This window comes from Phocoena phocoena, chromosome 11 (assembly GCF_963924675.1).
Source record: "Phocoena phocoena chromosome 11, mPhoPho1.1, whole genome shotgun sequence".
NCBI classification, from domain to species: domain Eukaryota; kingdom Metazoa; phylum Chordata; class Mammalia; order Artiodactyla; family Phocoenidae; genus Phocoena; species Phocoena phocoena.
The window spans coordinates 49,021,387-49,048,885 of NC_089229.1; positions in this window are offsets into that span (position 1 = coordinate 49,021,387).

A 27,499-nucleotide genomic window follows, 5' to 3' on the forward strand; every position below is an offset into this window, starting at 1 on the left:
TAAGGAATATCATCATAGATGCAAAAGTCGTAGATGAAACAGCACTTCTGTAGAGAATGAGAAACACAGGGCCTGTATGGGGCCTGAGATAAGGCAAATGATATAAAAATATTCATAATAAACAATGATAAGCCAACTGGACCAGCTACCAGGAAGTAAAAAATACGATCAAAGAATCAACAACTCAGGTGGTAATAACTCAAACTGATTCATTCATTCATTTGTTTTTATTCAACATATATTTACTGAATATGTACTACATGTCAAGTTCTGTTCTAGCAGTTCCAGGATATAGACGAAGAAAGGAAAATATGGATTACAGTTTGGATGTGAAAAAGACAAAAAGGGAGTAAGTGAAGTAATTGGAAATGGAGGAGAGATGCCAGCAGAAGGTTGCTTGGAGAGAGGGAAGAGCAGGTTGTCTTGTCTCCGATCTCTCAGCTTCGCCCAATGTCAGCAAGCATAGGAAATAAGGAGCGAGAGCATCTCAAGACACATCCACAGACGACAAAAAACAATTCAAGAGAAAAGAAAAAGAGGAGAACGCACTCAGTAATAATAGACGCCAGACACAAAAGAGAAAAGGCTGGAGGGGAGAGTGATCGAGCCCGAGACAAGGGGAAGAGGCAGCCGGCACAGTCATCAATGAGAAGAATGGGGGAGATTCAGACCAAGGCTTACAGGACTAATTAAAATGACACAAGTATGGGTTAAGCACAGCAGAAAGTAGGGACAGGCAGTACAAATAACAGGAAGGGAAAAAAAAACAAAACAAAACCGTGAAGGGCTAAGTCTGTGGGACTCTGAGAAGAAAATCTGGAGATGAGCTGAGGCAAAAGAAACAAGCCTGAAACCAGAACAGCTTGTTCCAAAAGACTGGCGTTGGGCGCCACACATGGACCTGGAGAGGAAGGGAGACACATGGTACAAGGACTGCTCAAGAAGAGAAGCCTATGATCACGCTGTAGAGAAAAGAGGGTGAGCTGACTCCTGGGCCTCATTGCTCACGAAAGAGCAAGGCTTTGGAAGGTCTGCTGACGACCCGTAGTCAGACAGCCAGAAAAATGGAATAAGTAATGTAAATGATGATTTGGGGAAGGGCACGAGTTTTCTTCTGATTATTTAAAAAATATTCCCCAAACATAAGTTAAATATAATCATTCTAGAAGAATGAGAAAACACAGATAACCAAATCAGGTATGAGAAAAGAAAAATCGCCACCCTAAACAAGACAGTGACATTTCTGAGGGAGAAAGGGCCACTGACTTTTCTAATTAGTTATTTGAAATTTTCTGTAGGAATCGCCAACCCGTCCTGATCCCACCCTGAAAGCTGGTAGTGATGGTTCATACCCAAGAAAGGTAGTAAACAAGATTGCCAAGTCCCAGTCAAGAAAAAAGGGTTTTAATCAACTAATCTGAAATATTCCCTTCAAGTTCCTGTAAAAATATGGTGACAAGAGCTGTAAACGGTTCCTTTCAAGCATTCATCAGACTACTGGTTAGCACACAATGAGGAAACAGCGCTCCAAGACCAGGGAAAGAACCATCCTAAAGGATTAGAGAGAACAATATCAAGTGCTCACATATGCCTTTTCCCACCAGACAGACTGGAAAATTTCATACTTCATGGGACCTTGAGTAGAGAGCTCAGAAAGGCCTTGCCTCAGTAGTGGGGTAAAGTTAGTCCTAACCTCAATATTGCTATGGTCCTGCCTAACAAATCTTAAAGGGATGACCTGAAAGAATCAAACTGTTTCCAAGTAACTTAGCTGCATCCCCAAACAAAGGTCAAGAATACTTACAGGAATAATAATTTTTTTAAAACCACTTAACAGGGAAAAATACCCAATGTCCGGTATACAATAGAAAAAATTACCAGGAAAGCAAAGAAGCAGAAAAATACAACCATCATGAGGAAAAAAAAAAAATTGTAAATTGAAACCAAACCAAAACTGAAGCAGATATTAGAATTGAGAGACAAGGATATTAAAACAGCTGTTATAGCTGTACGTTGTATGTTTAAAATGTTAAGTAGAGACATAGAAGATATTAAAAAGATACAAGTCCAACTTCTAGAACTGAAAAAATATGTTTGAGGTGAAAAATTACACTGAGTAGGATTAATGGCAGATTAAACATTTCAGAAGAAAAGATTAGTGAACCTGAAAACACAGCAATAGAAACTATCCAAAATGAAATTTATACAAATATGACATGGGAAGTAGAATACCATCTCTTGAAGGTAGACTGGTGTGTGTGTGTATGTGTGTGTGTGTGTGTATATATATATATATATATATATATATACACACACACACACACACACATACTTTTTTTTTTTTTTTTTATGCGTTACGCGGGCCTCTCACTGTCGTGGCCTCTCCCGTTGCGGAGGACAGGCTCCGGACGCACAGGCTCAGCGGCCATGGCTCACGGGCCCAGCCGTTCCGCGGCATGTGGGATCTTCCCAGACCGGGGCACGAACCTGTGTCCCCTGCATCGGCAGGCGGACTCTCAACCACTGCGCCACCAGGGAAGCCCCCACACATACTTTTAAGTGAGTTATAGGTACTAAACCAACAAAAGGATATAAAATAGAATCATAAGAACAATTCAGTCAATCCAAAAAGAGGCAGAAAAAGAGGGAAAAAAATGAACAAATAATAGATGGAATAAACAGAAGGCAGATAGCAAGGTGATAAATTTAAACTTTAGCATATCAATTATCACAGTAAATACTCTTTAGGCATCCTAATAGAGATTGTCAGGATTCGGTAACAACAACAGCAAAAATCCAACTCTATTCTTTCTGCAAGAAATGCACTTTACATACAAAGAAACAACTAAGTTAAACATAGAAGGATAGAAAAGATACACCATACTATTACAGACTGAACCGTGTCCCCCACACCCTACAAATTCCTGTGTTAAAGCCCTAACTCTCCATGTGAATATATCTGGAAATAGTGTCTTTAAGGAGGTGATCAATGTTAAATGAGGTCATACGTGTTGGGCCCTAATCCCATAGGACTTATAAGAAGATGAAGAGACACTAGAGGTCTGATCTCTCTCTCTCTGCGCCACCCCCAGCGCACAGAGAAAAGGCTGTGTGAGGGCACAGCAAAAAGGCAACCATCTGCAAGCCAGAAAGAGTGATCTCACCAGGCTTCAGCCTTGCTGGTATCTTGATCTTGGACTTCCAGTGTCCAGAACATTAAACATTTCTGTTGTTTAAGCCACCAGGCTGTGGCATTTTGTTGTGGCAACCTGAACAGACTAATACACGTGCTAAGATCAATCAAAACGAGGCTGAAGTGACTATATTAATGTCAGGCAAAGTAAATATTAGAGCAAAGAATAGCACCAGAGACAAAGGTCATTTCATAATGATTAAGAAGTCATCATCAAGAGTACATGACAGGGGCTTCCCTTCCCTGGTGGCGCAGTGGTTGGGAGTCCACCTGCCGATACAGGGGACATGGGTTCGTGCCCTGGTCCGGGAGGATCCCACATGCTGCAGAGTGGCTGGGCCCGTGAAGCATGGCTGCTGAGCCTGCCCGTCCGGAGCCTGTGCTCCACAACGGGAGAGGCCACAACAGTGAGAGGCCCGCGTACCGCAAAAAAAAAAAAAGAAAAAAAGAAAAAGGACATAACAATAAATGTTTGTGTACCTAATAAAAACAATTCAAAATATGTGAAGCAAAAACTCATAAAACGCCCAAGAGAAAGACAAATCTACAACCAAAATGAAAATATCAGTACCCTTCTCTTAATAATCAACAGAACAATGGAGAGAAAAATCAGTGAAGATCTAGAAGACCTGAACAAAACTATCCACCATGACCTAATTGATATTTATAGAATACCTCACCAAACAACAGCTGTACATACATTCTACAAGTGTACTTGTAACATTAAACAAGATAGACCATGTCTCAGTAAATGGAAATGAATTCAAGTCCAACAGAGTATGCTGTCTAACTATGATGGAATTGAATTAGAAATCAATAACAAAAAGATTTCTGGAAAACTCCCAAATTTTTGCAAACCAAATAACACACTTCTAAATAACCCATGGATAAAAGAAGAAGGCAAAAGGAAAAGCAGAAAGTATTCGAACTAATTGAAAATGAAAAAAAAAACCATAAAAAAATAGTGGGATGCCACTAAAGAAGTATTTGTGTGGGGTTGGGAGGGATTTGTAATACTGAATGACTTTATTAAAAGAGAAGAAGCATTTCAAATAAATGATCTCAACTTCCCCTTAAGAGACCAGAAAAAGAACAAATAAACCCAAAATAAGCAGAAGAAAGGAAATAGTAAAGATCAGAGTGGAATTCAATAAAATAGAACTCAGAAAGACAATAGAGAAAATCAGTGAAGCTGAAAGCTGGATATTAAAGATCAATAAAAATTATAAGCCTCTAGCCAGATTGATCAGGATAAAAAGAGGGAAGATACAAATTACCACTATCAGGAATGAAAAGGTGACATCACTACAGATTCTAGGTATTAATGAGATAATAAGGGTATATAATGAACAACTTCACGCCAAAATTATTGACAATTTAGATGAAATAGAACATTTTTTGAAAGACACAAACTACCAAAGCTAATCCTAAAATTCACATGGAACCACAAAGACCCCGAAAAGTCAAAGCAATCCTGAGAAAGAAGAACATAGCTGGAAGCACCACACTTTCTGATTTTAAAATATATTAAAATATATATTATAATACAATATAATATATTACAAAGCTATTAAAGCAGTACGACACAGGCATAAAAACAGAACACTGGAACAGAATAGAGAGCCCAGAAATAAACCAATGCATACGCAGTCAAGGGTGCCAAGAATACACAAAGGGGAAAAGATAGTCTCTTCAATGAAACTGGATATTCACATGCGGAAGAAAGAAATTGAACCCTTATCTTACACCATACACAAAAATCAACTCAAAATGGATTAAAGACTCAAACATAAAACCTGAAACTTATAAAACTCCTAAAGGAAAACAAGGGAAAATATTCATGACATTGGTATAGTCAATGATATCTTGGATATGACCCTAAAAACATAAGAAATAAATCACAAAGAGACAAGTGGGACTACATCAAACTAAAAAGCTTCTGCACATCAAAGGAAACGGTCAGGGCTTCCCTGGTGGCGCAGTGGTTGAGAGTCCGCCTGCCGATGCAGGGGACACGGGTTCGTGCCCCGGTCCAGGAAGATCCCACACGCCGCGGAGCGGCTGGGCCCGTGAGCCATGGCCGCTGAGCCTGCGCGTCCGGAGCCTGTGCTCCGCAACGGGAGAGGCCACAGCAGTGAGAGGCCCGCGTACCGCAAAACAAAAACAAAAACAAAAACAAAACAAAAGAAACGGTCAACAGAGTGAAAAGGCAATCTACAGAATGGGAGAAAATACAAACCATGTGTTTGATAAAGGGTTAATATCCAAAATATATAAGGAACGCCTACAATCTAATAGCAAAAAAAGAAAAAAAAAAAAAAGAAAGAAAAAAATTGATTTTAAAATGGGCAAAGGACTTGAGTAAACATTTCTCCAAAGAATACATACAAATGGCCAACAGGTACGTATATGAAAAGATGATCAATATCATTAATCAACAGGGAAATGTAACTCAAATCTACAATGAAATATCTCACACCTGTCAGAATGGCTATTATCAAAAAATGAAAGACAACCAGTGTTGGTGAGGATGTGGAGAAATTGGGACTTTTGTACACTGTTGGTGGGAATGTTAAAATGTAAAATGATGCAGCCACTGCATCAATAGTATGGAGGTTTCTCAAAAAATTAAAAATTGAACTACCATATGATTCAGCAATCCCCCTTCTGGGTATATATTCAAGAGAATTGAAACCAGAATCTAAAAGAGATATCTGCATTTCCAAGTTCATTGCAGTATTACTCACAATAGCCAAGATATGGCAACAATCTATATGTCTATTGATGGATGAATGGATAAAGAAAATGTGGTGTATACATACAACGGAATGCTATTCAGCCTTAAAACAGAAGGAAATCCTGCCATATTCAACAACGTGGATGAACCTAGAGGACGTTGTGCTAAGTGAAATGAGCCAGTCACAGAAGAAGTACTTCATGATTCCACTTACATGGGTTATCTAGTTATCTTATATCTTATATAGATATCTTATATCTATTAAAGAAAGCTATCAAATCTATAAAACTCTTCCAAAAAAGTTGAAGAGGAGGGAGCACTTTCCAACTCATCCTATGTAGCCAGCACTATCCTGATACCAAAACTAGACAGAGATTAAAAGAAAACTATAATTTCTCTCATGACAGATGCAAAAATTCAAAACAATGTTTTAATAAATCAAATCCAACAATACATAAAAGCTAATTCACAGTGATTAAGAGAGACTTATCCCAAGAATGTAAGATTGGCTTAACATTCAAAAATCAATGTAAGTCATCATATTAACAAATTTTTTAAAAACCCATATGACTATATTAGTAGATTCATACATGAATGTTTACAGTAGCTCTATTTATAATTGTCAAAAACTGAGGGGAAAAAACAAATCTCCATCAACAGGTGAGTTTGTTCATTGTGGCTTATCCACACAAGGAATGAACTATTGACACACACTGTTACATGGATGAATCTCAAAAATAAGTGTGCTGAACGAAAGAAGCCATACAAAAGAGTACATACTGTATGATTTCATGTATCTAAAATTCTAAAAAGTGCAAACCAAACTGTTCTCACAGAAAGCAGAACAGTTGTTGCCTGAGACGGGGGAGTGGTGAGAAGCAAGAAGAAGGGATGGCGAAGGGGCAGGAGGACACTTCTGGGTGTGACGAGTAGGCTCCTTCCCTTGATTATAGTGATAGTTTCACGGGTGTGCACATATGCCCAAAACTTATCCTCTCTACCCTTCTCTTTAAACCTCCATTCCAGAATACTATTGTTTTTACATTTGTTCTGTAACTACAATTGCTTTTGGATGCACTGTCTATAAATTCATTTTTTAAATTGAAAGCTAAAAAATAATATTCATAATAATGCTTATGGAAATACTGTTCACTGCAGAACCAAGGAGTACCATTAAGGCTGTAGAGGAGATGTAACTCTTGTCGATAAATCTTTGTTGTTGGAAATAGAAAATAACTTTAAAATTTGGAGAGGGTTAGGATGGCACAACGTCATAATGACCTAATATGCCTTTGCCTTGTCACAAGATCACCCAACTTCTTAATCATTGTATTTGTTAGAAGAAATCCATGTTCTACCGAAAGGGATTCTTCACAGAGCCTCCGACTTCTGGTTCTAATTTGGACTGAAGGCTTTCTAGCCCTGCCTCAAAGTTTTCATTCTGGAATTCCTTTTCACTACAATCCTAGGTTAGATCCACTGCTCCTTGGAGCCTATGACTTCCTCTTACTTGGATTCTCTTTGTTTTGCTTGAGTAATTCTTTCAAAAATAGTCTGTGGGTGGTAAATGGTCTGTGCTCTTGCATGTTTGAAAATGTCACACTCTTGATTGATATTTTTGGCTAGGTACAGAATTTTAGGTTCAAAAACATTTTTCCCTCAACATTTTGCAGACATGCTGCTTGTTTTTTGTTTTGTTTTTTCCTATCATCTAGAGTTGCTGATGACCTGTCCACTGTCAACTGGATTCTCATTTTTTTTTGAGTGACTTATTCTTTTAGCTTTTAGAATCTTCCCTCCATTTCTAGTGTCTAAAATGTCACAAGAATATGTCATGCAGTGGGTTTGTTCATTCATCTTCTGCATTCTCTAGGCCCTTATAATCTTAAGTCCTATTTCTTCACACTTAGAAATTCTCTCTTGTTCTTCTCTGTTTTGTGTGTTTTCTCATTCTGAACATCTTTTTGGATGTTAGAACTTTTAGACTCTTCTCTAACCTCTTCATTTTTCTCCCATATTTTCCATCCCTTTAACTTTTTGTTGTACATTCAGAGATATTTCTTCCATTCTTTCTTCCACTGAACTTTTTAATTTGACAATTTTTTTTTCATTTTAAGAACACTTTTTGGATTGTTCTTTTCCTTAGCAGCCTATTTTTGCTTTACAAATGCTTTTTTTTTTTTTTTTTTTTAATTTTCTCCTGTGAGGAAAGGAAGTAGAATTACTTTAAAGATGTCTTCTAGGGCTTCCCTGGTGGCGCAGTGGTTGAGAGTCTGCCTGCCGATGCAGGGGACACAGGTTCGTGCCCCGGTCCGGGAAGATCCCACATGCCGCGGAGCGGCTGGGCGCGTGAGCCATGGCCGCTGAGCCTGCGCGTCCGGAGCCTGTGCTCGGCAACGGGAGAGGCCACAGCAGTGAGAGGCCCGCGTACCGCAAAAAAAAAAAAAAAAAAGATGTCTTCTATTTCCTGAATTATCTATGTCCTCCAGGGTGAGTTTATTTATTTCCACCTGCCTTTCTGTCCTTATTTTTTTTCAAATTTTTATGATCCTTGGGCTGTCAATTCATAGTTATAACTGAGGCAGACCAGCTTATTTAATACAAGTAGCTCTCCTTGCCTCAGCCGGTCTCGCCTTCTCTCCACATGGGTGGGCCTTTTGACTGGTAGACTTTGCTTTAGACCTTGAGGGGAAAGAGGGGGACGAGGAGGACACCCTCCCAGCACCTCCCACCTCCCAGCCTTCTATTCAGAGTGAGCATCACCCCTTCTAGGGCTACATTGCATGCAGACGCTCCTCAATTATTTTAAAGATTAATCCTCTGGTTTTAGCCTGAGCATGTGATGCAGGGAAGGAGAATGTGGGCTATGACTCACAGTTATTCCACAGTTGACTTCTGTCCAACTTTCCTCTCATACTCCAAGTTCTGAGCCTCTGTGAGTCTGCTGCCAGGAAAAAATAGCTCCGGCCCCGACTGCAGCCTTCTCCTGTGAATGCAATTGAATCTGTTAATACAATTCCAAGTAGTTTTTACTTTTAAGAAATGTGTCTGTATCTCTAGTTCCCAGATGCCCCTTCTCCTGTGCCCAGAACTGTCTTTCATGTATTATTCTCTGTTCCTCTTTACTGATATTTCTATGGGATTTGGGAGCAGAAAAGAGATGTATGCCTGTGCTCTGTCTGCCATCTTGAACGAGTTCCTATTGTATCTTTGGACACCTTTGTGATTTCTTCCTTATTTTACTCCCTTATTTTTAGGCAAAAGACTCCTTAAAGCTTCCACTGAGGGCCAGCCACAGGACCACACAAGCAAGGCTGAATTTCTACTTACCAGCTCTCAAAATATTTGAAACTAGTTTTATATCCTCTCTAGGTCAAATATTTCTAGTTTTACTAACCATGCCTCTTTGAATTTTTTTTTAACATCTTTATTGGAGTATAATTGCTTTACAGTATTGTGTTAGTTTCTGCTGTATAACAAAGTGAATCAGCTACATATACATATATCCGCATATCCTCTCCCTCTTGCATCTCCCTCCCACCCTCCATATCCCACCCTCCCCATCCCACCCCTCTGGGTGGACACAAAGCACCGAGCTGATCTCCTTGTGCTATGCGGCTGCTTCCCACTAGCTATCTATTTTACATTTGGTAGTGTATATATGTCGATGCTACTCTCTCACTTCATCACAGCTTACCCTTCCCCCTCCCCATGTCCTCAAGTCCACTCTCTACGTCTGCATCTTTATTCCTGTCCTGTCACTACGTTCATCAGAACTAATTTTTTAGATTCCATATATATGTGTTAGCATAAGGTATTTGTTTTTCTGACTTACTTCACTCTGTATGACAGACTCTAGGTCCATCCACCTCACTACAAATAACTCAATTTCGTTTCTTTCTATGGCTAAGTAATATTCCATTGTATATATGCACCACATCTTCTTTATCCATTCAGCTGTTGATGGACACTTAGGTTGCTTCCATGTCCTGGCTATTGTAAATAGTGCTGCAATGAACATTGTGGTACATGACACTTTTTGAATTATGGTTTTCTCAGGGTATATGCCCAGTAGTGGGATTGCTGGGTCATCTGATAGTTTTATTTTTACTTTTTTAAGGAACCTCCATACTGTTCTCCATAGTGGCTGTATCAATTTACATTCCCACCAACAGTGCAAAAGGGTTCCCTTTTCTCCACACCCTCTCCAGCATTTATTGTTTGTAGATTTTTTGATGATGGCCATTCTGACCTCATGGTAGTTTTGATTTGCATTTCTCTAATGATTAGTGATGTTGAGTATCCTTTCATGTGTTTGTTGGCAATCTGTACACCTTCTTTGGAGAAACGTCTATTTAGGTCTTCTGCCCATTTTTGGATTGTGTTGTTTGTTTTCTTGATATTGAGCTGCATGAGCTGCTTGTATATTTTCGAGATGAATCCTTTGTCTGTTCCTACGTTTGCAACTACTTTCTCCCATTCTGTGGGGAAAAAAATAAGACAGAAAGGCAGGTGGAAATAAATAAACTGACCCTGGCGGAGATAGATAATTCAGAAAATAGAAGACATCTTTAAAGTAATTCTACTTTATTTCCTCACAGTAGAAAATTTTTTTTTTTTAAAAATTCAATTTTCTTAAATTTACCAAGGCTTGATTTGTGACCCAAGATATGCTCTATCATGGAGAATGGTCCGTGAGTACTTGAGAAGAAAGTGTATTCTGTAGTTTTTGGATGGAATGTCCTATAAATATCAATTAAGCCCATCTTGTTTAACGTGTCATTTAAAGCTTGTGTCTCCTTATTTATTTTCATTTTGGATGATCTGTCCATTGGTGAAAGTGGGGTGTTAAAGTCCCCTACGATGAATGTGTTACTGTCGATTTCTGCTTTTATGGCCGTTAGCATTTGCCTTATGTATTGAGGTGCTCCTATGTTGGGTGCGTAAATATTTACAATTGTTATATCTTCTTCTTGGATTGATCCCTTGATCATTATGTAGTGTCCTTCTTTGTCTATTGTAATAGTTTTTATTTTAAAGTCTATTTTGTCTCATATGAGAATTGCTACTCCAGCTTTCTTTTGATTTCCATTTGCATGGAATATCTTTTTCCATCTCCTCACTTTCAGTCCGTATGTGTCCCTAGGTCTGAAGTGGGTCTCCTGTAGACAGCATAGGTATGGGTCTTGTTTTTATATCCATTCAGCCAGTCTATGTCTTTTGGTTGGAGCATTTAATCCATTTCCATTTAAGGTAATTATCGATATGTATGTTCCTATTACCATTTTCTTAACTGTTTTGGGTTTGTTTTTGCAGGTCTTTTCCTTCTCTTGTGTTTCCTGCCTAGAGAACTTCCTTTAGCATTTGTTGTATAGCTGGCTTGGTGGTGCTGAATTCTCTTAACTTTTTCTTGTCTGTAAAGGTTTTAATTTCTCCATCGAATCTGAATGAGATCCTTGCTGGGTAGAGTAATCTTGGTTGTAGGCTTTTCCCTTTCATCACTTTAAATATGTCCTGCCACTCCCTTCTGGCTTGCAGAGTTTCTACTGAAAGATCAGCTGTTAACCTTATGGGGATTCCCTTGTGTGTTATTTGTTGCTTTTCCCTTGCTGCTTTTAATATGTTTTCTTTGTATTTAATTTTTGATAGTTTGATTAATATGTGTCTTGGCATGTTTTGCTTTGGGTTTATCCTGTATGGTACTCTCTGTGCTTCCTGGACTTGATTATTTCCTTTCTCATATTAGGTAAGTTTTCGACTATTATCTCTTCACATATTTTCTCAGACACTTTCTTTTTCTCTTCTTCTGGGACCCCTATAATGCGAATGTTGGTGAGTTTAATGCTCTCTCAGAGGTCTCTGGGACTGTCCTCAATTCTTTTCATTCTTTTTTCTTTATTCTGCTCCTTGGCAGTTATTCCCACCATTTTATCTTCCAGCTCATTTATCCATTCTTCTGCCTCAGTTATTCTGTTATTGATTCCTTCTAGAGTATTTGTAATTTTAGTAATTGTGTTGTTCATCGCTGTTTGTTTGCCCTTTAGTTCTTCTAGATCCTTGTTAAATGTTTCTTGTATTTTCTCCATTCTGTTTCTGAGATTTTGGATCATCTTTACTATCATTACTCTGAATTCTTTTTCAGGTAGGTTGCCTATTTCGTCTACATTTATTTGGTCTTGTAGGTTTTTACCTTGCTCCTTCATCTGTAACACATTGTTTTGTCATTTCATTTTTTTTTTTTGGCTGGGTGGTGCTGTATTCCTGTCTTACTGGTTGTTTGGCCTGAGACGTCCAGCACTGGAGTTTGCAGGCAGTTGGACAGAGCTGGGTCTTGGTCCTGAGACGAGGACCAACCGGAGGCCTCACTCTGATTGATACTCCCTGGGGTCTGAGGTTCTCTGTTGCTCCAGCAGTTTGGACTTGGAGCTCCCACCACAGGAGCTCAGGCCTGACCCCTGGCCTGGGAACCAAGATCCCAGAAGCTGGCAATTTTCAAGCACATTGAAGAAGATAAAACATGTGGCAGGCGAAGTAATGGTCCCCCAAAGACATGGACATCCAAATCCCTGGAACCGCCTGGCTGGTGAGCGGCAATGGGGACCCGGGGCCACCGGAGGGGCAGGGCAGTGGCCTGAGGTGCACAGGGCGGCCTGGTGTCTTCGGGGTCAGAGCCGGGCCATCTGCACCACCCGTGCCGCCCGCATGCCAGGGACTCCCCCTGGGCTTGACAGGCATCTGCACCCCAGAGTCACATCTGAGGCCCTGGATTTATGTCAGTGACCCCGGTTTTATGTCTGAGGCCCCAAATTTACATCTGAGGCTCTGGTTTTATGTCAGTGACCCAGTTTTACGTCTCCCTCTTTGAATTTTTAAGTCTTCCTATCATTCTGATCATTTCCTTCTGAACTTCCTCCATCTCTCTAAAAGAATTCAGTGCAACGTCTAGGGGAGTAAAGCTAGAAGTTAGTGCAGAGTAATCCAGTCTTTCCCCCCACAGCACACATCCACATTGTCCAGTCATTGTGCTGCCCTAGACACACACAACCAGCACCTGCTGGAAAGACTCTCTATAATGGTAATATATTTAAAAGCCATAAAATTATGGGAAGACACCAAGATGAATTTCCATCCAAGAATTTCCAGGCTCTCTAGCCCAGCTTCTAATTTGTACACAATTATTTTATCACTTAAGCAAAAGTCATTTAAAAATTCTTGATTTCAGCCATTTTGTAAAGAATGGTACTATGTGCTGAGGAAGATATTTGGGATAAATTGTTCCAAAATTGATTGAATCATGCAACTGAGCTCACTATATAGTTTTTCAAGTATTTGAAATGCAACTTCAAAATTCCAACACATTTCTCATTAGCAAAAATGAGCACTTTTCTAAGAGCTTCAGATTGTTGTAAAATCACTACTAATTAAAATATACATACAGGGCTTCCCTGGTGGCGCAGTGGTTGAGAGTCCGCCTGCCAATGCAGGGGACACGGGTTCGTGCCCTGGTCTGGGAGGATCCCACATGCCGCGGAGCGGCTGGGCCCGTGAGCCATGGCCGCTGAGCCTGCGCGTCCGGAGCCTGTGCTCCGCAACGGGAGAGGCCACAACAGTGAGAGGCCCGCGTACTGCAAAAAAAAAAAAAAAAAAAAAAAAAAAAAAATATATATATATATATACAAACTTAAAAATCAATAAAAAGAAGATAAATACAAGCTTTGTACCATTTTAAAACGTCACCGCTATGGTGACATCCCTTTTTAGCAGAGTTTTAAAATTTAAATAAAATATTGTCTGACAAAATTACATGGTACAGTTCTCAGCTAACACAAATATTTTTCTGATATGTGTACCTTCCTTGGAATATTGCCTGCCCCCCAGTTCCTTGAAGAGCACATTTTAAAACTATAAAAGAAAAATAGTTTTCCAAGTTTATTAATATATCTGAAAAATTTATTCATCTGATGAATTGAAAGACCAAAGCATTTTACAGGAATTTTATAGAAGCTTTCAAAATCTATTTGTTTGTTTGTTTGTTTAAGGGAGTTATTTAGGAAACTACTATATGCTAGGTATTAGCAGTTCAATAATATACCAGAAAGATCTGCATTCTCTATTTTCATGGAGTCTATTTCTTCAAAGTTATTAAATTTATTTTCATATTCAAATTTATCAAATTTATTAAAGTGCCTTTTCTTCTACAACTTTGCTTAAGGAAGATGGAATCAGATGTAAATGAAGTGATGCCACCAGCCTCTAGAAAGCAAGAATCTTTTCCATTCTTTAGTATCTTTTCCATTCTCTGGGCCAAATGGACTATGTCAGTAACATTTGTGGAATGTTGACTATGAGGAATCAGAGCTGAAAAGTTGGCAGGAAGCTAAGAAGTCATCTCAGGAAAAATTTATTATCCCCCTCTTGCTTCCTCTGATCAATCAATATTTACTTTCTTCAGTCAGTGGGAATTTGGGGAAGGTATTCCAGTTTCTATAGGTGTGTGGCAGCACATGGCATTACCTGGCACTGATGGCCCTGTGGGATCCCCCATCTTTACAGCTGGCTCACCAACAACTTCATAAAACACACGCTGTGCTCTTGGCCTGGACAGGTACTTTTAGTTCCCTGTGTACACCATGCTCTCCCATACTTCCTTTCCTTTGCCTGAAATTCCCTTCCTCTCCTCCTTCACCTGGAGTCCTCCTACTTAGGTTTTGGCATGCAGGTCAAACACTGCTTCCTCTGGGAAGTCTTCACTGGCCCCCAGGCTGGCTCATCTGCTTAGTGGCGCTGTAGAACAACTGTGAGAAAAGATAGACCAGGAAATGGATCTGGGTTCTAGCTTACACCAGGTGTGGAGTTGTGTAAACTTTCTAAACATTCGTTTTCCCCATCGATAAAATACAAAGGCATTCCAGGGCTGTTTTGAGGATAAAATACAATGGTGACAGTAAAGACCCCAAACAGAGATCTTGGCACACAGACAGCACTCAGTAAATACTGCCTTCTATACCCTCCTCTCCTGTCACACCTGGGAATGGCATGAACTCAGAATCTCATGCTAGATCAACTGTAGTCCTTATTTTGAAAATCACTAGGATTATAATAATATAAAGTTGCAAATTAAAAACAGTGTTTTTAATCAAAGCTCATTAAAGAGTTTCCAGTTACAAAGATCCTTTGGGTGAAGAATGACTATAAAATAATTAGCATGATCTTTTACTTGAAGTGCATGCGTGCAATAGTTTCAAAGATCCTGATCAAAAGCCTCAGCACTGTGTGTTCCAGGCCTATAAATTTTACATAGAGGTCATTGCTATATTCTTAGCAATCGCATCTGCTCTTGTACCTATTTTACAAACTCAGAGCTAGGCCAAGAATGCAGTACATCGATAGCAAAGATGTCCAAAAGACTATGACATTATACGAGCAATAATTATAATTATTATATGCAATAAGAATTTGCTTTTTTTTTTTTCCAAGTCTTTCACCCATTTCTTAAGCGTATTACAAACATTCAGTCTTCCTCATGGCATCTTCTGTGGCAAGTCAGTGGTGCTGGGATGACTGTTGTCCCAATTTCCAGGGCTGTGTGCAGAAGTCCTTCCACATCAGTGTAGCAGAGCGAAGCTGGGTGTGTTTTTTGAATAGGAGGAACCAGATGAGGAATATGAGTCCTCCTAAAGAGGCCAGAAAGTTTCATTTTTCCCGTCTAGTTTTCACTCTGTTTTGAGATATTTGGGAATCCTTAATGCCTTACTCAGCCACTCACTCAGCAACTATTGGTTAGAAGCACAGAATCTGGGCTCAGATTCCTGCTATACCACTTACAGCTGTGAGGCCTCAGGTGAGTTACTTCCTGTATGGTTTAGCTTCTCCATCTGTAAACTTGGAATACCGATAGCACCTACATCATAACACTATGGGGAGCAGTGCCCAGCACATAATTAACGTTACTCATTATTGGGAACTATTAGCGTTGACTTTTATTCCTATCCTAGACACTGAGATGCAATGGTAAACAAAGGCACTCAATAAATACTTACCGGATGAATAATGCAAAACCATAATAGAATGAAGCTATAAATATCATTTTGGATACCCAGGTGGCTTCCATCAATGGCTGATGTCAGAGAACAAAAACTTAAACACTCATATGATTAAGTCTCAGCAACATGCTCATTTGCCCAAGAGTAGAAACAGAAAGATATAATGAAACTATCCACCTGACGTCACAAAAGACAGACCAATGAGAATAAGCCAAGTAGCTCCGTGCACAAGTATTCTAGTTTTTACTTGGCTGTAGTATGATTTTTTAAATAAGCTTATAAATCTTGTTTAATTTTTAGCCACATACATTGACTCTCCAATGAGGTCATGTTTGGAAATATATGTATCAACATTTAAACAACTCAAAGCCATAAGAAAATCTTAAGTACTTCAGCCAAACTCTGTCTCAATATTGAAATAAGTGAGATGTGAAAATTAGGGGAAGGCGTATTCTCAGTTGGATCATTGTTTTATGCTACCCTTTATATATGAGTACAGAGTAACGGCATTTCAGGATATTACCATTAAAACTGTTTGCAGTTATAAAACAGTTCTAACCATGGCCAAACTTCCAGCACTGCTTAAAATTACTCAATTTTAAATTACTTAAGATTACTCAACATTTATATCTGCCTACAAGCACATAATCATCTTCAGTCTCGATTTTAAATACTGATATTTTCTTTTAGAGTTCTTCAAAATGTATGTTCTGTGAGAAGGAGAATTCTAAAAACATTATCTAAAGCTGCAGAAGAGCTAGAGGTCTTAAGGAAGGTGTGGGAAGAGTGACTGCAAGCAATTGATACAAATCAAAAATGGTGCAGTGGGCTGAAGAACAGAGATGGCTGGAAGAAGACAACATACTCCTTCCAATTTTTGAGAGCAGGAGGATGTGTATCCCCGTGACCAGGAGTGCTTGCTTTTTTAAAATTTCCCCAGAGATGATGAAACATTAGGAACCAGGCATACTTAGAAAGTTGGCCTTTTGGAGATCAGCATAGTTATAAGGGTTGTTGTTGTTTTTAAACAACTAATGAAAACAGATTACTACTGACAAGAGTGAATAGAAAGCCAGAAAGAATGGCGAAGCCATCCTTCAAAATCCAGTAATGGGAAGCTGTCTTCAGTAGCTGTGCACCCTGAAACCACAACTGGTCCCTGAGGAATCACACACACTCTCAAAAGTAACGATCGATAAAGGACAGAATTAACTGTTATTCAAAAGTGCCTATTCAAAAGGCAGGTATTATGTTTCCTTAAATTTTGCCCTATTTATGGGAGATTGGGATTGACATATATATACCAATATGTATAAAAAAGACAACTAATGGGAACCTGCTGTATAAAAAAATAAAATAAAATAAAATTCAAAAAAAAATTGCCCTATTTAAATAGTGAATTACATTTAAATAGAGAATCCTTTAATATTTTGGCTTATTGGGAGTTTTAGTTTTGGCAAAGCAGGTAAACTGGAAGAGCAGTGTTTATACTCCTTGGTTCCATTTACTGGTTCTGTCTTGAACCCAAATAGCAGCAGTTTATTTGGGTTCAAGACAGAATACACTTTGTCATTTTATTGTTCTCCACATCAGGTTTTTTTTCCAGGAGGAAATGAATCCCAAATATACACGTATATCCAAAATATAATTTTAAAATATTAATAGATATTATGTCTTAACATACTTATACTGATCTTCTCTAGGTGTTGCAACAAATTACTGTAAATTTCATGGCTTAAAACAACGCAAATTTATGATCTTACAGTTCTGGAGATTAAAAGTTTGACCGGAGTATCACTGAGCTAAAATCAAAGTGTCAGCAGGACTGCATTACTTTCTGGAAATTCTAGGACAAAATGCATGTCTTTGCCTTTTCCAGCTTCTAGAGGCTGCCTGCATTCCTTGGCTCGTAGCTCCCTTCCTCCATCTTTAAAGCTGGAGAAGATTCTTCTTTATATCTCTCTAAACTAATAAACAATAATTATATCTTCCTCTGACTCTCTTCTCCTGCCTCTTTCCATTTTTAAGGACCCTTTTGATTATATTGGGCCTACCTGGTTAATCCACAGTAATCTCCCCGTCTCAAGATCAACTGATTAACAACCTTAATTCCATCTACAACTTTAATCCTCCTTTGTCATGTGTATAGTCTGCTCTGGCTGCCATAACAGAACACCACAGACAGGGTGGCTTAAACAACAAAAATTTATTTTTTTTCACAGTTCTCGAGGTTTAAGGCTAGGAAGTCCAAGATCAAGGTGCTGGCAGGATTAGTGTCTAGTGAGGCCTCTCTCCTTGGTTTGCAGACAGGTGCCTTCTCACTGAGTCTTCACATGACCTTTTCTCCATGTGTGCAGAGAGAGAGAGAGAGAGAAAGCTCTGCTATCTCTTTCTCTTCTTATAAGTACACAATTCCCATGGGATTAGGGTCGTACCCTCATGGCCTCACTTAATCCTCATTACCTTCTCAAAGGCTCGCTCTCCAATGATGTCACACTGACAGTTAGGGCTTACCAAAGAAAACTGTTCCTCTACTTCCAATACTTCTTCTACCAAAAGGATGGGGTTTTTCCCTTATGAACAATCAATTCTTCAACTCTCCAGACACTAACTAGGTGTCTGCAACTTAATTCAATTCTGACACTAGCTCCTGGAGGCAGTGCAGACTCCATAGGTCAAGAGCTCAGTCCCACAAGACAGCTCCCACTTTAGACACCAGTCATAAGTCCCAAGCTGTCACCTGTACTTCGGACCAACCTGCTATAAGCTGGGGGCTCCTACCACTCCCTCCCCAGGTTCAATTTGCTATAAAGGCTCACAGAATTCAGGGAAACACTTAAGTTTGCCAGTTCATTATAAAGGATAGTATAAAAGATACAGATGATCAGCCAGATGAAAAGGCAATAGGGTGAGGTCTAGAAGGGTCCCAAGCACAGAAGCTTCTGTTCTTTGGAAGTTAGGGTGCACCAACCTCCCTGCATATGGATGCATTCACCGACCCAGAAGCTCTCCAAAGCCTATAGTTGGGTGATTTTTACAGAGGCTTTGTCACATATAGGCATCATAATTTATTAACTCACTCTCCAGCCACTCTCCCCTCCGCTGAGGTCAGGGGGCAGCCTGAAAGTTCACACCTTGGTCTTGCCAGTGACCAGCCCTTATGCTGACACCATCTAGGGGCCCCTAGTCACCAGTCATCTCATTAGCATAAAAAAGACATTCTTATTACGATGGGGATTCCCAGGGTCTTAGAAGCTCTTGTGTCAGAAACTGGGGACTAAAACCAAGGACGTATTTCTTATTTCATCACAATATCACAAGTTCCAACATATGAATTTTAGGGGGAGGGGGACACAGTTCAATCCATAACATCATGTCATCTAACATATTCACAGGCTCTGGGAATTAGGACGTGGACATATCTGGTAGAGCCATTATTCTGCCTGCCACAGGGCTGTCCTTTGAATCGCAGCCCCCCATAATATGCTCCTGAGGGCAAATGAGGGGGCAATGATGGGTGATCACAGATAGGACTGGGAAGAGGAATAACGCTGTGTGGGACAGTGGCTCTTTGGCCTTTTTCCCCAAAGTGGTTGTCATTGATGCTTGGGCCGCTTCCAAACAGAGGACCGGCTTCCCTTCCTCTCTGGCACTGGTTCAGGGGAAGATCAACGCCAGCACTTAGAGTAAAAGGTGGAGGCGGCAGTGGTGTCGGGCCCTCTAGACCTTGGGGCTGTGATGGTTGCAACACTGAGATGACTCTCGGGCACCCAGGGGTTAATCTGAATACTGTTAAATGGTGTGTGCTGAGCAGATCCTGGGGAAGGGCCTGGGGGTCAAGCACTCTGTACTGGGTTTTAAAATCCACGTTGAGAGGGCATGATGCATGAAAAAGACAAGAAATGAGCGCAGTACACTCTTTGTTATAAAGGAGCGTGCCTCTGAAAAGTCCAAGGAGAAGCTGATTCCCAGAGCAGGCAAAGCCTCCCATGTGCATATTTCCCTTTTATCGTTCAGGAAGGTCACTGGGTTAATCAGGCTCATTATTCATCATTTGTGTGTCAGGACACACAAGGATGTGGCCATCTTGATAAAAGGCCTTACTGTTCTCCAGAGGAAATAATTAGCTCAGGGAGTAAGAAATTTGCAGATCCCAAGCCTAAAAGGAGACAGCAAGTATCTGAAAACCGAAAACATGCAGCTTCCTCCCTGTCAGCTCTACTAGACCACCTCTTACTGCTGGCCAGAGGCTTGGCAATAAATTGTTACCCAGAATTAGCTACCATTCTCATATCACCCGAAAGATCCAACAATGAAAGTCTAAAAGAAAGGAGATTATGGCAACAAGGAAATACTTTCTTGTCCTTCTCCTATCCCACTGAACACACACACACACATACAAATGTTTTATTAAAGAACAAATTAGTAAGCTGTACTGATATAAAAGCATTTATGCTCTTCTTGTTATGTTGGTTCCTAAAGGAAAAGAGAAAACCAAACACCTATACGTTAACTAAGATCTAGTCTTGGCCATGTCCTGAACACAACATCCACGCATCAAGATAAGAATTGAGGCAATGCCCACTGGAATACAGAAAAGTCTATTCGACTCTGAAACCTTTCCTATGGCCGTGGCAGACATTGCTAATCAATCATAGCATTATTTCCTATGAACCCAGAGGAAACTTTACAGTCTTAGGGCAAGATTCTAGGTAGCCACTATCAAGCATTCAGGGTTGGCGTCAAAAAGGATACCTATTTGCCTTCCTGACCTGTAATATTTCTCATTTCTCCCTCTCTACCATCTTCTTCCTCACTTCCTCAAAACATACATAGACCTTATTCTCAACAGCAAATATTTATGGAGGATCTATTTTGTGCCAAGCACCATTTAAGGCAATAGGAAATACAGAGATAGCAAGAACTAGTATGATTTTTAGTCTAATGTAAGTAAGTTGCACTTAATGAGGGAGACAATAAACAATCATTAAACACACAAACAAGATAATTCCAGGTACTGATACATGCTTTATAGAAAATAAAACGGGGTAGTACGATGGAGAGGGACTAGGGGTGGGGGAATGGGCATTGGTAGGGTAGTCAGGGAAGTGCTATCAGAGCAGTAGAGTCAGAGCTAATGAATGGTTAGATGTGTCAAGCATCCCACAAAGAGGGGAGAAGTATTTCAGCAGAGGAAGCAGGAAGTACAATGTCCTGAGGCAGGAATGAGATTGAGACATCCAGGGAGCACAAGAAGACAGGTGGGGCTGCAGCATACTGAGCCGGGGAGAACGGAATCAAATAAGGTCGGAAAGAGACAGATGGTGGAGGGCTTCGAAGTAATGACAAGGAAATGGCCCATTTTACCAGTATGATGAGAGGATATTGGAGAATTTAAGTAGAAGAAGTTGCCATAGTCTGAGTTACTTTTGCCTACTTGGAAAAAGATTCTCATTTGATCCACCTTTGCCAATCGTCTTTCTCTGCGTCTACCCACATTCACCACCGTCCTTTGGGAGTGGATCTGCGCCCACCACACCATTTCCTCTCGCAGGCTTCCTCCTTAGCCACTTGATAGAACACTCCATTTCCTGCACTCTCCCGAAACCCTGTGCACACATCTCTCTTTGACCCTCTCCAAGCACTTTTACTTACTCAAGAATTTGTATTGAGGCCCCATTTTGCCCCAAACTCTATACTTGTCCCTGGGGATACCATGGTAAGCAAGATAGGCAGTCCCTGCCCTCATGGGACATAAAGGCTAATAGTCAAACCAGTGCTAAAGAGGAAGTTGAAGGTCTATGAGAGCAGGGCCTGTGGGTGATGCAGCGGGGGCAGCGCAGCCAGCCTGGGGAGGCCTGAGTGAGGTAGCGAACAGGGTGGGTAGGGGAAGCATGGCCACCTGAGACCGAAAGACAGCAGGAGTTAGCCAGGCCGAGAAAAGGAGGAGAACTACATTCCAGGTGGTGGAGACTGGAGGTGAGAAAGAGCACAGCAAGGGGTGTGAGCTGAAATGGTCCCGGGATGGGTCAGTGAGACCAGAAGTGAACTTCCTCCCCACCATTAAAGTGCTCACTGGGTCCGTGTCCAACTTCCTCTTCTTCTTCTTTTATTTCTTCCTCCTTTACAATTTTTTTTCCTTAATAACATATTGGGTTTAAAAAATAAATAAATAAAATGTGAATGCTCATTGTGAAAATTGATAAAAAATATCTAAAGGAAATTAAAACTAAAATCAGCTCCCTGTTAAAACACTCGTCTACTTCCCTTCGTTTTTCCTATGCCATCTCTCTGCCTCTGCCTCTTCTGGGGGAAAGGGCATTCAGTTTTGTGTCCTATTTTATTTTTGGAGGGGGGAGTTTTTGCCTTAATATGTCAATGTGAACTTTTTGTCCATGAAAACATAAATTTCTCATACTTCATTAAGCAATCCTCTGTTGATGGGTCAAGTTTCTTTCCTTAGTTTGTAGTGCTAGATATAATTATGATTATCCTTGTACATAAATCTTTGTTTACATCATGGATTATTCTGAGATATACTCCTGGAAGTAGAATTCCAGGAGGTAAAAGCAAGTAGGTAAAAGCAAGTGAGATTTTCTAAAGCTCTTCATGCAGGTCGCCAAGTTGCCCTCCAGAAAGGTTCTGCTAATTACACGCCAGCAGAAACAAATGAATGTTTTGTGCCATCCCACACCCTTGCTAGCATGGAGGACTGTTGTTTTATTAATTATTGAAACTTCATGGGTTCAAGAAAAATAATTCATTGCTTTAATTTATGTTAGTTTGAGTCACAATTTTAAATTTTGGGGGGGAGGGTCTACTTATATTTCTCACATAAAATTTTCAAACATGTCATTTGTCCCCTTATTTCACTTGTTTATTAGTGTGTTTTCCTTAGTGATTTAAAAAGTCCTTATAGATTAATTAAATTGAATCTGTGCACCTTTAGATTTTATAGTCAAATAGTCCTCTCTCAAAGTTGTCAGCGAAAAACCTTTGACTTGTCTGTAATTTTTATATAGTCATATTTTTAAATACACGTTTCTTTTCAGTCTATGCTACTCTAATTATAAAAATAACAACACAAATGGTACCTTCAGAAACCTGCATGGTCTTCTAGCCCCCTAGAAGCTAGGGAGTCACTTCACTCCCTAAGCAGAACCCATGGTGTCAGCCCATTATTAATCCTATCACTCTCTCAGGCAGTTAGGGCTCCGCTGTCTCATGAAGTCTCACCAATTCCACCTGGCTCCCCTCCAGTGTTTTTCCACAGGAAATCTGAATGACTGTTTAAAAATCTGCTTTAAATGCTTCAATGGCTTCCTGGGGCAAATCAGAACAAATTCCCAATTCCTCAACATGGTCTACGCTGCCTTCTCCCAGGCTGGCCTAAGTTTTTTGGCTCAGCTGACCTCCATGATCCCCTCTTCCCATCTTTTTTTTTTTTTTACAAACTTTTTTAAACATAAAATTCCTGAAAAAAATTTAATTGAATTAATAAATGAAATTTGACTCAAAGGCCTCAAGTTTCAGCAAGAGATAAATAGTTTGCTAGTACTTTATAATAACTATGTAACAAAAGGCGTTTTCAACCTTTCTCCTTTCTCCAACAAATCAGAGACTGTAATTCCTTTTGATGCAATGTAACAAATCAGACACTAAAAGAGCAACAGCTACATTTTATGCACAAAGAAACCCCACTATTATTTCTACCTGAATATTTCTGCATCCAAAAAGCCCTCCAATCCATCCTCTTTCTAAATCTGCATTCCTGCCCTTTGGTCTAATCTGCCGTCTCTTGCGAACACTTCACATTGGTCTTCCTTCATCTGCTCTGACCCTGCTCAGCACATTCTACTAAAGACAGCCAGGGAGCATTTTCCTCAATATCCCGTGGTTGCTTGCACATAGGATAAAGACCAAAACCTTTGACAGCACCTACAAGGCTTGGCATGGCCTGGGGCCCGACTAGCTCCCTTCATGTCCCACCAAGTTCTCTCGTTCTTGTGGTTCTTGCGAGTGCCAGCAGCAAGGACCTACCTCTAATTGCTCACACACACCTTACTTCCTTAGCCCAGCGTTTCTGTCCATGATCTCCTTCCTCGGCTCAAAAGCTCTTTGTTCACTAGGGAAGCCATTCTTGATCCATACAAGACAATGCAACCTCCCCCCTTCCATTATCCACAGGCGCAGCACCACGTGCTTTCCCCTCACAGCTCTTATTACATTTGCAAATATGTATTTTTTTCATATATACTTGTATAATGCCTTCCCAACCAGTCTAAAAACTGTAAAGATAGTACTGTCTGTTTTGTTCACTAATATATATCATTAGTGCCTAAATAATACCTGGCATGTAGTAGGCATTTAATAAATATTTGACAAATGAATGGAATCTACAATAGATATTAATAAGATGGATGCTACCGCTGCTTTGGTTTTGTTTTTTTAAATTTAAGCCTACTCAAGTCAAAATTTCCAAAGAATTGAATTCTAGGGAAAGGGGAAATTAGGTTGGGTTTCCCTCTTCAGATAAAAGGATAAAAAATCAGCCCCAACTTACCCATACACTTATTTCCTGTACATCTTGTACACTAATCGCATTGTACACAAATTGCTTGTACACTAATCACATTTCCCCCCAGACAACTGAAAGCAATTCAATAAGCTCTTACTTTAAATGACCTGAGCCTGCTCACGCGTTTTTGTTTTGCAAATAACACACTTCATTTTTACAAGAAATAGTCTAGATACTTAAAACTCCTCAAACTTAGGAGGGGAAATAATTTGGGATAAAAAGCAAGGAAAGACACAATATTTCTGTTTGTAAAACTGATTTATTCACAATTTGGTATTTTAAAATTGTATTTGGAATTTTAATTTTTATATATTTCCCTGGCCGGCATTCTATTTTTCTTAAAGAGGGAGGCAAAGGAGAGGAAGCCTGAGTAAGTTTGAATTTAAGAGATTTACCTGCTGCTACAGTCAGTAAAATTTAACTTTTAATCCCTGAGATTTAGTAACAAGTCAAAAATATTTTCATATATTCAAATGTAAAAAGCATATCTTAAGAACAAAAAACTAAAGAATAAAACCACTGCAGTTAATTAATCTCCCCACATATGGCAATATAAGTCCCTCTGTCTTAAATTAACTGAGGGGTGTGTACACAATGCATTTTAGTTATTAGATGAGCCAAAAGAGACTAAGATGCTCTAGTTCTCGGTTTTTTTGTAGTTTCTCTCCCGTTTTAAAAAGTATTCCTGGAAACCGATACAATTTATTCAAATAATAGAAATGCCCACTGCTAGCTCAAATCTTCTCCCCTTTCTAAATTTTTGGCTGTGATGTACAATTAGGGATTTTCTTTTACTGTCCAAGACCAAAGTTCTTTATCTGATTGCAACCTGAGGCCCAAACTGCTTTTGCAAGGTCACTTTGGAGCAAGTCACTTCAGTTTCCTCAAATAGCAAATGAGGGTAATTATAGCTCACAGGGATGTAGAAGGCTGAACTGATGTTCATACAACACCATGAGATCTGGGAAGCTTTCTTCATAAGGAGCAATGCCCTGGAACACGTGAGAGTTATTATATATCCTGCTGCTCCCTATTATAGATGGCTGCTTCATACTCCTAAAATGTCAGCTTTCCTCGGAGGAATGAATATTAATTCATTAGTTTGCTCATTAAACTTCCTTGAGATGCAAAGGAATGGCAATTATGTCCCTTCCCCCCCATATACATGAAATGTAGCACAGATATTAAGGATATGAGCACAGTAAAACACTAAGAGAAAGTCAAAACAAATAAACCAAGTCCTTTGCGGTAAGATGCAGTTTTCTTATGTATGTGTAACACACTGGCAAGTCATTTTTCATTTTGGAAGGTGTTAAGCATCACTAATGACAAGGGTTTATTTGCCTAATGGCCCAAAGGAAACGCAGTGGAATTCAAACTTTTTTAAAACAACAATGAAAAGTCACAAATACCCTTTCTTCAAATCTCTCTCTCAACGCTCTCTTTCCAAAACAGAAAATAAACTGATTTCCCTTTTCTCTAAAAGCAATACCAATGCCAGCTAGGAACATCTGCCAGCGCTAGTTTGAAGGCAACTCTGAGGTTCCGAGAATATTTATTTGTGTAGTTATTTATTCCAAAAGGGAAGAGCACAGAAATTCAAATAGAATGTAACATACATCAATTTAAGAAAGAGCTTTGAGAAGATCTGGGGATAGAGAATGAGTGGGGAACTATCATCTGCTCTGCCAGATCTGGACAATATTTTAAATTTAAATTGCTGCTCTAGCATCAACTTTCAACTTATACATAATGTACATCTCTTAAAAATTTATATCTAAATATATTGGGTTTCTCGGTTGGTTGGTATTTTCTCACTGGGTAAGAACTCTGAGAAGCGAGAGAAGCAATTATGGAAGTCTATGACCTGGGCTATGATAAAACCAAGTCTGGGACTGGGAACCCCTACAGTACGCCCTTGTTTTAGCAAATCCCACTTCTGCTGCAGGAAGCCACGATAAGTAATTCCTTGACTGTTGGTGGCAGGAGGGGTATAAATAAAAACGTGAGGTAGTTCTTTCCACAAGTGGGAAATATTTGTCTACATAATATCCCTGCACATGTCTGACAAATTTCCAGAGCATCTGCTTGTTGTCATCTGTGAGTAAACTCTTAGCTTGGTATTAACTGAACTTGACAAATCATGAGCTAGTTGCAGTTCACAGGCCTTATTTTCTGATCCAGCCATGACTAGAGGAGCCACTAAAACTCCCAAAAATGTGAACCAAAGAGACCACCAAGCAGGAGAACTGCAAAAGCATAAGCATTAAAAAGCATATGGGGGAGCTAGTGAGAGCACAGAAGAGTAATTTACCAGGACTTGCGTACAGGAAAGAATGAAGACTGGTGGGAAATAATTTAGACTCTGCTCCAACAGCTTAACTATCAACTTGAAGGTTAAAAAAAGTGTTTTTTTGAAGTTCTAGCAAGATACTAGATCTATGTGATAGAGAACATAGCAGAGGCTCTATAAAGTTAAATTAACACAGAAATACTAAAGGTAGAAGAACAGAATATCCTGAGAAAAGAAAGAGTTACCTATCAAAACTTTAGTCTTTCTGACTTGGAATTTGTACATTTATATTGAACTACTAAAAGAAAATCAGTGATTGCTGAAAAATGTTTGTATTCTAAACTCTCTCCAGGCTACCAGACCAAGACTAATACCAGAAATAGATCAGGAGTAAAATTATAGTTAGAAAAGGGGAGAAAAGTAAGGTAGGACATTAAAATTTTATTCTGAAATTATCTCTGGCCACGACAATAAAATTTAACAAATATTCACTGAACAGTCTTACTCCTGTCATCAGCTGTACAATACATACAGTATCATAGAACTGGCCACTAGGATTAAAATCCACTAGAACATATTTCATGTTAAGTGGCGAGAGCAGCATCCCACAGAAATTTTTACATACATATATACACAGTCCACATTCAACCATTTT